General features: G+C 48.0%; 1 protein-coding gene across 1 annotated transcript in view; it reads left to right on the top strand.

The window, feature by feature from the left end:
* HAAO (3-hydroxyanthranilate 3,4-dioxygenase) overlaps positions 1-12,644 on the top strand; it is a 93,928-nt gene that overhangs the window by 68,789 nt on the left and 12,495 nt on the right. The gene's annotated exons all lie outside the window — the stretch shown is intronic.

The following is a 12,644-nucleotide window of genomic DNA, read 5'->3' as shown; positions in this document are numbered from 1 at the left end:
GCGGCTTGAACCGTAGTTGGTGGCGGAGACGTCGCGTAAGTCATCCGGCATGCAGAGAATGATTATATACAGCAGCGTGTGGACCATTTTTAGGCCAAGGCATCTCAGTCATCACCAGGCCTTTTTTAGTCAAATGCATCCCCCACTGTCAGTCCCTTCGGGATCCATGCCTCATTCATCTTAATAAACGTGAGGTAATCAAGACTTTTTTGACCTAGGCGACTTCTCTTCTCAGTGACAATACCTCCTGCTGCGCTGAAGGTCCTTTCTGACAGCACACTTGAAGCGGGGCAGGCCAGAAGTTCAATGGCAAATTGGGATAGCTCAGGCCACAGGTCAAGCCTGCACACCCAGTAGTCAAGGGGTTCATCGCTCCTCAGAGTGTCGATATCTGCAGTTAAGGCAAGGTAGTCTGCTACCTGTCGGTCGAGTCGTTCTCTGAGGGTGGACCCCGAAGGGCTGTGGTGATGCATAGGACTAAAAAAGCTCCGCATGTCCTCCATCAACAAGACGTCTGTAAAGCGTCCTGTCCTTGCCGGCGTGGTTGTGGTGGTAGGAGGAGGATTACTTTCACCTCTTCCCCTGTTGGATTCCCGTTGTGCTGTAACATCACCCTTATATGCTGTGTAAAGCATACTTTTCAACTTATTTTGTAGCTGCTGCATCCTTTGCGACTGCCGGTAATTGGGTAACATATCAGAGACTTTCTGCTTATACCGGGGGTCTAGTAGCGTGGCCACCCAGTACAGGTCGTTCTCCTTCAGCCTTTTTATACGAGGGTCCCTCAACAGGCATGACAGCATGAAAGACCCCATTTGCACAAGGTTGGATGTCGAGCTACTCATGTCCAATTCCTCGTCCTCACTGATGTCATTGAAGGTGTGTTCTTCCCCCCAGCCACGTACAACACCACGGGTACCAGATAGGTGACAACGAGCACCCTGGGATGCCTGCTGTGGTTGGTGTTCCTCCTCCTCAAAGCCACATTCCTCCTCTGACTCCTCTTCCTCACACTCCTCTTCCAGTGTTGCCGCAGGTCCAGCAAGCGATGGTAAGGCTGTTTCTGGTGGTCGTGATGGTGACCACAACTCTTCCTCTTCCTCTTCCTCTTCACGCTCATCTACGGCCTGATCCAGCACTCTTTGCAGGGCACGCTCCAGGAAAAAAACCTATGGGATGATGTCGCTGATGGTGCCTTCGGTGCGACTCACTAGGTTTGTCACCTCCTCAAAAGGACGCATGAGCCTACAGGCATTGCGCATGAGCGTCCAGTAACGTGGCAAAAAAATACCCAGCTCCGCAGAGGCTGTCCTAGCACCCCGGTCATACAAATACTCGTTGACCGCTTTTTCTTGTTGGAGCAGGCGGTCGAACATTAGCAGTGTTGAATTCCAACGTGTCGGGCTGTCGCAAATCAAGCGCCTCACTGGCATGTTGTTTCGCCGCTGAATATCTGCAAAGTGTGCCATGGCCGTGTAGGAACGCCTGAAATGGCCACACACCTTCCTGGCCTGCTTGAGGACGTCCTGTAAGCCTGGGTACTTCTGCACAAAACGTTGCACAATCAGATTCAACACATGTGCCATGCACGGCACATGTGTCAACTTGCCCAAATTCAATGCCGCCAACAAATTGCTGCCGTTGTCACACACCACTTTGCCGATCTCCAGTTGGTGCGGGGTCAGCCACTGATCCACCTGTGCGTTCAGGGCGGACAGTAGTGCTGGTCCGGTGTGACTCTCTGCTTTCAGGCAAGTCAACCCCAAGACAGCGTGACACTGTCGTATCCGGCATGTGGAATAGCCCCTGGGGAGCTGGGGGGGTGCAGTTGGTGTGGAGCAAGACGCAACAGCAGAAGAGGACTCAGCCGAGGAGGTTAGCAAAGAGGATGGAGTAGGAGGAGTAGAGGAGGTGGCAGCAGGCCTGCCTGCAAGTCGTGGCGGTGTCACCAACTCCTCTGCAGCAGAGCCACGCATTCCATGCTTGGCAGCCGCCAGCAGATTTACCCAATGCGCAGTGTAAGTTATATACCTGCCCTGACCGTGCTTTGCAGACCAGCTATCAGTGGTCAGATGGACCCTTGCCCCAACACTGTGTGCCAGACGTGACATGATTTCCTTTTCCACAATAGAGTACAGGTTGGGGATTGCCTTTTGTGAAAAATAATTTAGGCCGGGTACCTTCCACTGCGGTGTCCCAATAGCGACAAATTTTTTGAAGGCCTCAGACTCCACCAGTTTGTATGGTAAAAGCTGGCGGGCTAAGAGTTCCGACAAGCCAGCTGTCAGACACCGGGCAAGGGGGTGACTCTGTGAGATTGGCTTCTTACGCTCAAACATTTCCTTGACAGACACCTGACTGTGGGCAGGTGAGCAGGAACTGCTGAAGGTGAGAGGCGGAGGGGCGGGTTGTTGATAGGGGGCATGGAGGACAGCAGTGGTTGACGTGGCTGAAGATGCTGGACCAGGAGGAGGATGGTGGCTTTCAGTTTGTGTGCTGCTTTTACTCATGTGTTGATCCCATAGGCGTTTGTGATGTGAGATCATGTGCCTTCGCAAAGCAGTTGTACCTAGGTGGGTGTTGGACTTCCCACGACTCAGTTTCTTTTGGCACAGGTTACAAATGGCATCGCTGATATCAGAGGCAGACACACAAAAAAAATGCCACACTGTTGAGCTTTGCAAGGACGGCATTCTGGTGGTGGCAACAGCTTGCGTTGATTGGCGTGCTGTCTGGCTGACCCCGGGTGCCGAATCTACATGCTGTCTGACTGCGCCACTAGCTCCTTGCGATGACCTCCTCCCCCTGCTTCCAACTCGTCTCCTCCTCCTCTCTGTCTCCCCATCTGAACTTTCCCCCTCTTCTTCTGCTCTTCGAGCAGGCACCCAGGTGACATCCACAGACACATCATCATCATCAGCCGCTTCACTTGACAACTCAGCAAAGGCAGCAGCAGCAGGTACAACATCATCATCATCATCATCACAATGTACGTCCATGTGTATAATGCTGCCTGACTGAGACATATCCCCGTTATCTACATCCTCTGGCACTAATAGTTGCGCATCACTTATTTCTTCTAACTGATGTGAAAATAACTCCTCTGACGGATCAAGTGAAGCGGCTGTGGTGCTAGTGTTGGTGGTGGTGCCGGCGGGCTGGCGAGTGGTAAATTGAGAGGTGCCCGAAGCTGAGCTGGAGGAGGATGGTGCATTAAGGTTCCGAGCGGAAGCTGTAGACGATTGGGTGTCCTGTGTAAGCCAGTCAACTATGGCCTCAGAATTTTTTGAGTTCAGGGTCTGTGGTGGCCTCTGAACACTGGGCATTATTCTAGGGCCTAAGGAAATCACAGCACCACGACCACGATGGCCCTTGCAGGGTGGCCTGCCTCTGCCTGTCATTTTTTTTTTAATGTGTTGTTACTGTTGTACTATGAGTGCAAGGTGCTGTGCCACCCATATAGGAGTGTTGGGCAGTGGGTACAGTACACTCTGTGGACCTGACAGTCACTGGCACCCAGGCAACTGCAATTAAAAAATATATATATTTTTTTTACTTTGCAAGCTGCTGTGCCACCTTATATATCAGTGGTGGGTGGGCAGTGGCACAGTACACTCTCTGTGGACCTGACAGCAGTCACTGGCACCCAGGCAACTGCAATTAAAATATATATATATTTTTTTTTTACTTTGCAAGCTGCTGTGCCACCTTATATATCAGTGGTGGGTGGCCAGTGGCACAGTACACTCTCTGTGGACCTGACAGCAGTCACTGGCACCCAGGCAACTGCAATTAAAAAATATATATATATTTTTTTACTTTGCAAGCTGCTGTGCCACCTTATATATCAGTGGTGGGTGGGCAGTGGCACAGTACACTCTCTGTGGACCTGACAGCAGTCACTGGCACCCAGGCAACTGCAATTAAAAAAAATATATATTTTTTTTTACTTTGCAAGCTGCTGTGCCACCTTATATATCAGTGGTGGGTGGGCAGTGGCACAGTACACTCTCTGTGGACCTGACAGCAGTCACTGGCACCCAGGAAACTGCAATTAAAATATATATATATTTTTTTTTTCTTTGCAAGCTGCTGTGCCACCTTATATATCAGTGGTGGGTGGGCAGTGGCACAGTGCACTCTCTGTGGACCTGACAGCAGTCACTGGCACCCAGGCAACTGCAATTATAAAATATATATATTTTTTTTACTTTGCAAGCTGCTGTGCCACCTTATATATCAGTGGTGGGTGGGCACACAGTGGCACTGCAGTGGGCACAGTACACTCTGTGGACCTGACAGTCACTGGCAGCCCAGGCAACTGCAATAATAAAAAATTTTTTTTTTTTTCAATTTATTGCAACAAGATGCTGTGCCACCGTATATATATCAGTGGTGGGCAGTGCACTGCAGTGGGTACAGTGCACTCTGTGGACCTGACACAGCACTCACTGCAATTATGACAGAGGAAAAAAAAATATATTTTTTAAAATGCAAGGTACTGTGCCTGTGCCACCCGAAATGAGTGTGGTGTGCACACAGTACAGTCTGTGGTAGGTCTGTGGCCTCTCACACACAGCAGGCAGGCAACTGCAGTCACAGTGTACAATAGATATATATATATATATATATATATATATATATATATATATATAAAGAAAAAACTCTTACCATAGTAGCAGAAATATATGCTTGCGCTAATGAAATCATTTACAGTAATATATTTCTGCTACTATCACACCTATATATGGCTAGGTGTCTATATACATATAAGTATGTGTGTATATATACCACTATACACAAGTTCAGATGTTTTGCCTGCCTCAAAAGAACCCCAAAAAATGCCAAAAAACCGCTAGCGTAAAAAAAAAAAAATGCCCAGGTGTGTTTTTGCTGGCATTTTTTGGGGGTTTTTGGAGGCAGGCAAAACATCAGAACTTGTGCACAGTACCACTATACACAAGTTCAGATGTTTTTCCTGACTGCAAAGAACCCAAAAAAATGCCTTCTATTATACCGGCAAGGTGTTACAGCAGCGAAGCCAACCCCCTGAGCTGAAAGTTTTCTAATACAAACAATCTTTTTTTTTTATGGTTCTGGACATGCTACAGAGCTGAAACTTCACATGTACACTTTTTAGACCCCCCGGATCTGAAATCCAAAGTAAAAATCAAAAAATCTCTTTTTTTTTTTTAATTTTGTCAATAATTGGCTTTTTCCTGACAGACTCCATGGCAGCACACGTATGGGTAGGCTCCGCCTCCTCTCCTACCCTATAGGACCCCACTCCCATAAATCTTTGCTCCATACCAGGAGCCGTGTTCCTTTTTCGTCCTCCTCCTGCGAGAAGGAAGTCTTACCTTATAGGACGTCTATCGGTTTCAGGCGAGCTGGTGGCGTGTGGACCTTGTTGATGTCGGATGCCTCCTGTTTTATGTCCAGCAATCTCGATATTTATCGGGTGGACCCGGGCAATATTATTTTAAAATGCTGAAGATGCCGTAAATCCTGAATGAGAGGTGGGCTGCATTGATGGCCAATACGTCCTTGCTATTGAGCGGATAGGCCCTGATGCCCTGTCACACACGCATGAATTCATCCAGGCCTGAGACTGTTCGGTTATCGTCATGGTGGTAAAGTATAAAACTTTCTTTTGGTTTCATTGCATTTCCTGTTTGTGGTCGGTGGAGCGCTCCTGCGTTCCAGATCGTCGCTTAGGCTCCTCCCCCTGCCTCGCTGGACCTTCAATTGGTTGTCCAGGATGAGGCTTGGCCCTGGTATCGTCTGCGCATGCGCGCACATCGCTCCCGATCTCCTATGACGATATTGCGTCGTTTGGGGCGTGGCTTTGCGGCGCCCGGGAGATTTAAGCAGCTGTCATTCCTGTTTACAATGGGATGTCTGCGGGCGTTGCGGTGGCTTCCCCGTGCTGTTTCTCTGCTCTTCAGCGGTGAGTCATGCTTTGATCCAGGTGCCATTTGGGGTAAAAGGGTTGGTGTGGAGACAAAAGTCAGTACATGTATGCTTACTTTCTTCCTGTGCATGCTTTTTGCTTCTATCTGCAAATGGATGCTTCACCACCCCCCGGTGGCCAGTCCCTGCGCAACAGGTGAGCTAGTTTTTCTTAACCCTTACTTGCTTGCGTTGGCTGGTGGAATGGAGCCTAAGTGTGTTTTTCTTTCCCTATTCAGCCCTTTTAGGTCTGACCAACGCCCTATTTCTGGATCAAAGGATCGTTCTCCTTCAGCCCATCGGCATTCTTCATCAAAGTCTGGTCATAGGTCTAGCTCCAGGTCTAAACGACATGAGCACACTTCCAGTTCAGTCGCTCCACGGCAATCCCGCCATTCTGACCGCAGTTCAGGGAAATCATGCTGGGGCTGTCGAGCCCATATCCCTGAGGATAGATCCCTATGTGATACCTGTTATTCCAGGGTTTTGAGGGAAAAGCAAGACACTGCACAACCAGTGGAGGCTATGGTCAGGCGGATTGTAAAAGAATCCCTTAGAGATTGGGATTCGAGCAGGCTTTCGGGTCACTCTTCAGAGGCTCCTGGTTTCCTCCCAAGGGATGAAGTGGAGCCAGGTACTTCACAACCAAGTCGTCTGTCAGAAGATTCTACAGACAGTGAAGATGATTTGGCAGACCAGAATGTAGGTTTTGAACTTGCTATGGTCCCACCGCTAGTTAAGGCGGTTAAGGAGGCATTAAAATGGGAAGATCCAGCTGAGTCCCCAGCTAAACAGAAGAAATACTTCAAACATCTCAAAAAAGAGCGTTCGCATTTTCCCCTCCTAGGGGAATTGGGAGAAATTATTACAGACGAGTGGCAGGGAGTTGAAAAGAGAAACTCTTTGTCATCTAAGGTCTCCAGAATGTATCCCTTTAAGGATGATAAGGTGAAACATCTAGACTCCGCTCCCACGGTGGATGCGGCCTTGATGAGGTTAGTGAAACACGTAACCTTACCATTGGAAGACTCAGTCTCATTCAAAGACGCTCTTGACAGGCGGATTGACACAGATCTTAAGAAGATTTATCTCTCCGCAGGTATGGCGTGTAAGCCGGCTCTGGCTTTGGCAGCCACATCCAAGGCAATGGAAGCCTGGGTAGACAGCGTGGAGGCTACACTTCAGAGTGTCTCCGAAGAGGTGGCCAGGAGTTCAGCCATTCAGGAGTTGAGACTGGCAACGGCTTTCTTGGGTGAGGCATCCATTGATATAATCCGCTTGGCGGCGCGGGTCATGCTGTCCTCTGTCACGGCCAAACGCGCCTTGTGGTTGCGCCCCTGGTTGGCCGACCCTGCCTCTAAGCAGGCCTGGTGCAAAATTCCCTTTGAGGGTTCCTCCCTCTTTGGTAATAAACTGGACAGTGCTATTACCCGTGCCACTGGTGGTAAATCTGGTTTCCTTCCCCAGGATCGCCGGTTGATAGATCAGAGAAGACCTCAAAACAGACAAAATCCTGATCGTGCCAGAGAGGCCCGTTTTTACAGGCCCGGTCGTGAGTTCAGGAAGAACTGGAAGCGCCCTCAGTCTACAGGGCAGAAGTTCTCCAAAGGAAAATCTTCAGCAAGCCGAGAGGCGACGAAGTCTTTTTGACATCGAACCTGTCCAGACGGTGCGGGTAGGCGCACGCTTGCTTCAGTTTGCGCACGTCTGGGCAGCCTCGATCGAAGATCAATGGGCCGTCAGAACCGTATCACACGGACATGTGTGGATTTTCGACAGAAGCCCCATTCTTCGCTTCATTCCTACGGCCTTACCCCATTCAGAAGAGAAGAAGTCAACTCTTCTTATATATGTAGAATCCCTGGTTGCCCAGGGTGCGGCAGTGCCTGTCCCAACCGAGGAACGGTTCCAAGGCATCTACTCTCCGCTCTTCATGGTCTTGAAGAAAAGGGGCTCTTGGAGGCCAGTTATAGACCTAACACACCTAAACACCTTCATCAAGAAAGAGAGGTTCAGGATGGAAACACTTTTTACAATTCGGCAAGTGGTACAGCCAGAGGATTGGATGATATCCATAGACTTGAAAGATGCCTACTTTCACGTCTTGCAAAAATTTCTCTGATTCGCAGTGGGTCAGGTGCATCTTCAATTTACCTGTCTCCCTTTCGGGCTTACCACATCACCTCGAATCTTTTCCAAAATCTTACTGGCTGTAGTAGCCCTGATCAGAGCAAAAGGGATTCGTCTTTACCATTACTTGGACGACTTGCTCTTTCTGTCAGAACATCAGGATCAAATTCTGCTTCACAGATCTCAAGTAATTTCCACCCTTCAAGAGTTCGGGTGGCTCCTGAATTTGGAAAAAAGTCATCTGGAACCCACGAAGTCGTTGGTCTTCCTAGGGGCCCTCTTCAACACTTCCAGAGGCACTATCTCCCTTCCATTAGAGAAGATTCCGACAATTCGCAACAGGATTCGTCCGGCATTATCAGCCTCTCATCTCCGGGCGTCCCAGTGCATGAAGATAATTGGGACCATGGTTTCCACGGCTCCCATGGTGAAGTGGGCACAGTGGAAGATGAGGCCCTTTCAGATGGGATTCCTCCAACAATGGAATTTCGAGAATCCAGAAGTCCTCATTCGGATAACTACGTCCATGAAGGACAGCTTAACCTGGTGGCTTCAGCGAAAGAATCTTTTAAACTGCCATTCAATCGTTCCAGCGTCCTGGTTGGTCATGACCTCGGACGCCAGCAGGACGGGATGGGGAGCGCATTGCCTGTCGGAGGTGGCCCAGGGCAGATGGGACTTCCCTACATACGGGGTGGTCTCGAATGTGCTGGAGCTTCGGGCAGCGTTCTGTGCTCTCCAGGCCTTTCAGCATCTGGCGACCGATGCCTCGGTCCTCCTAAGACTGGACAATACGACAGCCGTCGCCTACATCAAGAGACAAGGGGGCACCCGCAGTCCTTCTCTTTTGAAAGAAGTGAAACCTATTATGGATTGGGCTCAAAGACATCTGTCCAATTTGTCAGCCGCCTATCTTCCGGGTGCCCAGAACGTCCAGGCAGACTTCCTCTCGAGGTCTGCTCTGGACAACAACGAGTGGTCACTCCATCCAGAGACCTTCATATGGGTCATGTCTCTAGGTTACCGTCCAGAGGTAGATCTGTTCGCATCTCCAAACAATGCCAAACTGGAGAGATTTTACACGAGGTGGCGTTATCCCCAGGCCTACGGGGTAGACGCCCTGACGGATCATTGGAATTTTCAAACGGCTTATGCGTTTCCTCCAGTGCCAGTCATCTTCAAGTTTCTTCACAGACTCAGGACAGAGAGAGTGCAGATCATAGCGATTCTTCCCTTCTGGCCAAAGAGACCGTGGTTTCCTCTGTTGCTCCAGCTGAGCCGTCGGGACCCGATACCTCTGCCAGTCAGGCCGGACCTTCTGTCCCAAGGGCCTATTCTTCACCCCTGCCCAGCACAGCTTCATCTCATGGCATGGCTGTTGAGAGGGAAAGATTGAAAGCGCTCGGTTGTCCAAACGAGGCAATCGCTACAATGATGAGTGCCAGAAGACCCGGCACGAACAAGGTCTATGAAAAAATCTGGTCCAAGTTTAAGGATTATGTGGATAGCAGATCTAGCTCTGTCTCTGACCCAGGAATCCAGGATATTTTGGGCTTCCTCCAGTCCGGTCTGGACCTGTCATTAGCAGTAAGCTCCCTTCGGGTCCAAATTTCAGCCATTTCGGCCTTCACTGGGACTGCATGGGCGAAACACTCCCTGGTTCGCCAGTTCTTCAGAGGCGCTACTAGGTTAAGACCTCCTAGAAAGCCCAGGTTCCCTAAGTGGGATCTTCCTACGGTCTTGGAGTTTCTTTCCTCACTCACCTTGGATCAGAAGGATCCATTCTTCCTTAAAAACATCTCCATGAAAACAGCCTTTCTGGTGGCTATTACTTCGGCCAAAAGGGTTTCTGAACTCGGTGCCTTGGGTTACAAGGAACCATTCCTTACGTTTTTCCCTGATCGGGTAGTATTGGTTCCGATGCTTGGCTCCAATCCGAAAGTAATGTCGGTATTCCATGTCAACCAGGAAATTGTCCTACCCACGTTCAAATCTCAAGATGAAAATTCTGTCCATCCTTTGGACGTGGGGGAAACTCTTCGGCTATATCTGGAAACTACAGCTCCTTTCCGCCAGTCAGACCATCTTTTTGTCCTCATCTGTGGAAAAAACAAGGGCAAACAAGCTTCCTCAAGATCTATAGCTAGTTGGATAGTTCAGACCATCCAGTGGGCATATAAAGCTAATGGACTGGCTCCTCCAGAGGTGGTGACAGCTCATTCCACTAGAGGGATCTCTACATCGTGGGCAGCTTCTCTCCATGTAGCTCCTGACCTGATTTGCAGAGCGGCTTCTTGGTCATCAATTCATACCTTTATGTCGCATTACTGTGTTGAACCGGCTTCTTTATCTTCGGTCAACTTTGGTTTAAAAGTCTTGTCTGTTGACGGTGCAAATTAAACCTTTTTCTGTTAAACCAGCAGTTACCCGCCCGGGTGTGTATGGCTAGTTATTTCCCATACGTGTGCTGCCATGGAGTCTGTCAGGAAAACGGAAAATTTATATCAATACTTACCGTAATTTTCCTTTCCCGATGGACTCCATGGCAGCAGGAGTCCCCTCCCATCTGCTGGAGTAGTTCTAGTTATGGAACACGGCTCCTGGTATGGAGCAAAGATTTATGGGAGTGGGGTCCTATAGGGTAGGAGAGGAGGCGGAGCCTACCCATACGTGTGCTGCCATGGAGTCCATCAGGAAAGGAAAATTACGGTAAGTATTGATATAAATTTTCCGTTTTTTTATCAAAAATGACAATTTTTAAGAACTTTTTTTGTGTGATTTTGTATCTGGGGGGTCTAAAAGGTGTACCTGTGAAGTTTCAGCTCTGTAGCATGTCCAGAACCAGAAAAAAAAAAGGATTGTATGTATTAGAAAACTTTCAGCTCAGGGGGTTAGCTTCTCTCCTCGGTTTTCACACCTTGCCGGTTTCAAAGCAGGCATTTTTTGGGTTCTTTGCAGTCAGAAAAAACATCTGAACTTGTGTATAGTGGTACTGTGCACAAGTTCAGATGTTTTGCCTGCCTCCAAAACCCCCCAAAAAATGCCAGCAAAAACACACCTGGGCATTTTTTTTTTGACGCTAGCGTTTTTTTGGCATTTTTTGGGTTCTTTTGAGGCAGGCAAAACATCTGAACTTGTGTATAGTGGTATATATACACACACACAATTATATGTATATAGACACCTAGCCATATATAGGTGTGATAGTAGCAGAAATATATTACAGTAAATGATTTCATTAGCGCAAGCATTTATTTCTGCTACTATCACACCTATATATGTCTAGGGGTATATATACAGACATATATGTCTATATATACCCCCTATACACATGTTCAGATGTCATGTCTGACATCAAACATGTCCTCAAAAAAGCACTGGCAGTGGCAGCCCCTGCAGCATAAAAAATGCTTGGCTGGTGAGAAGCCATATGCCTGTCCCGAAGCAATTCAGAGAAATGATCATTTCTCTATAGCGGTCACCCTGCTATGGAAGGGTTTTGTCACCCTGCCATAGCAGTCACTGCCAGTTAACCCTACACTACACTACGGTCCCCTTACACTTAACACTTTCCCTACAGAAACTAAATTTTTGAAGCTAACTTAAGTGTAAAGGAGCACTCTAACTACACTAGATATCCCTTTCCTCACACTAATAAATAGCTAAATGACACTTTTAAAGTAAAATTAACAGAACTGCTTCCACTCTCTTCCATGTCCAGTATAACAATGCTAGGAATATGGCGGGGGCGATCTTATATACTGGGGGGGGTATTCACTAATGATTGGTCTAGGCACACCCTAGTCACTCCAATCACATTCCAAGCATTAATAAAATGTAAAAGTGTAGCGCTAAAAGTAAAAAATGATAAATAGTGTCCAAATGAATAAACAGCTGATAATCACAATACTGTGTATATGAGAAAAAAGGAAAACAATAGTGTCCAAATGAATAAGTCCCATAGAAAACTGGTGTGAAGTCAAATCAATCCGCATGCACAATGACACCATGACACCAAGGGTATGTGAAAGAAAGGAACACCTCTGTGATGGGATAATAAAAGCAGCTTACCAGATTTCTATGGCTGCTCAACTTAATGAGTCAGCCTCTCCCAGCTCTTAATCAAGACCACTGAAGATCTGATATTGCATGGGTGCTTATTCAGTACAGATGGACCACCTCTCAAGATGTGTAAAGGGATCAATACAGGATAAAATTTCCTCAAAATTTTCCAACAGTCATAAATGAATATGTAGGAAAAAAGAAAACGAAGCCCAACAAAATTGCTTCGGTTTTAGCATGAATATAACAGCATTTTATACCAATCAATCCTCTCTGACATGCATCACTCCCTGTATTGAAGTAGTTTGTTAATTAAAGGAAAAGTACAGTCAAACCTTGTTTGGCTGTATTACTCCTGTGGATCACAAGAGTTCAGTTTGTTCTGCACTCTTGTGACCCATTTTCAGCTGGCAGAGGGCTGAAGTCCGCTGTCGGCTGATGTCACAGACCTGGTCCAGGCTCGGGTGGGATCGCGACAATAAAGTCGGGATCTGCCCACA

The sequence above is a fragment of the Pelophylax lessonae genome, assembly GCF_965119305.1.
Source record: "Pelophylax lessonae genome assembly, chromosome: 3".
Taxonomy (NCBI): domain Eukaryota; kingdom Metazoa; phylum Chordata; class Amphibia; order Anura; family Ranidae; genus Pelophylax; species Pelophylax lessonae.
The sequence above is the reverse complement of the archived record's forward strand: the minus strand, read 5'-3'. Positions and strand labels throughout refer to the sequence as shown.